This window comes from Dasypus novemcinctus, assembly GCF_030445035.2.
Source record: "Dasypus novemcinctus isolate mDasNov1 chromosome 11 unlocalized genomic scaffold, mDasNov1.1.hap2 SUPER_11_unloc_2, whole genome shotgun sequence".
Taxonomy (NCBI): domain Eukaryota; kingdom Metazoa; phylum Chordata; class Mammalia; order Cingulata; family Dasypodidae; genus Dasypus; species Dasypus novemcinctus.
In genome coordinates, this window is record NW_026688126.1 from 336141 (window position 1) to 337460 (window position 1320).

Genomic DNA, 1320 nt, shown 5'->3' on the forward strand with positions numbered 1-1320 from the left:
GCTTATAATAAGCAGTAAAAGAAAGCATCTAGTCCATTTCAAGAATTCTTGTGCCATATGTAGCAATAACTGACTTTCAGGAAATGACTGCCAAATTCCACATCATTCTCACAGGTATCCAGATGCCTTTTCTTCTTCTGGCCATCACTACAGTTTCTTCATTGATATTCACCTTTACAGTGGAGCCAATTTTTCCTTTTCTCAGGTTTCAGTGGTAGGGCCCTGGATCTTTACAAAGGCATCTGTGTCAACAGTCCTAAAAGGGGTGTTAGTGGAGTGGGCAGGGACATGACAGCCACCTGTTACTACTAGCAGGTATCCCAGGTGCTTTTTCATAATCTGAGGGTGATTTACAACAGTCTATCATTTCTGTCTTGCTTTTAGTATTTGCAATACACCCCTGGATAGGGATGGCAGTCTTTAGAGTAACCAGACACTATTGGTTTAAATCTTTCACTTTTAGCAGGACCTCCCATGCTGCATACAATTGCTTTTTTATATTGCACTTTTGGTCTCTTTCCAGAATTGTGATTAAAATCCAAGGGATACTTGTTTAGAATTTTGCTTTTGCCACAAACTCCACCCAAAGCCAATATTGGTGCTTGCCATGTCCAATTCATAGGCTAAGTTAATGTCCACAGTTTACTTTCCTTTTATTATTATTTAAAGCAGCTTGCTGGAGGTTTTCCTACTTCCATGAAGGACTTTTCCCTATTAATACATACAATGGTTGTAATATTTGAGCTAAGTGAGGGATGAAAGATTTTCAGTATTCCAACCATATTACAAACTACATTAACATGAGGAAACATTGTACTTTATCAATTACAGCAGAGGTTATAGTTTTGTTTTGCTCAACTAAACAATATTGAAGAATTCATTAGAGGGGCAGGGACCTCACAGTCCACCCCAACTGTCTGCCCGCCCCAGGCTCTCAAGATAAGATACCATTGTTTCTGCTGTTTCTTTTAATTTTGAAAAAAGGATTACTTATTAACGTAATGTCATCAGTAGCATTTTTTTAGCCACAGATTTCTTCTGCACAGCCAGATTCTTTGCCACAAGGCCAGGGCAGATGGTTGGGCTATATACACAGCCTTGGGGAGGCACTGCAAAAGTCTATTGTTGACTTTTCTACAGGTAGGAGAATGCAGGCTCGCTTCACTTGCCTAAGGAAATACTAAAGAAAGTCTTAGCACATTTTAAAACAAAGTGATAGTGGCATAGTTGGATATGAATTTTTTGCAACAAGCTAGCAATATTTGGTACAGCTCCATACTACAATGGTATTACTGCAATTTATGCTAAGAAGTTGTTTCT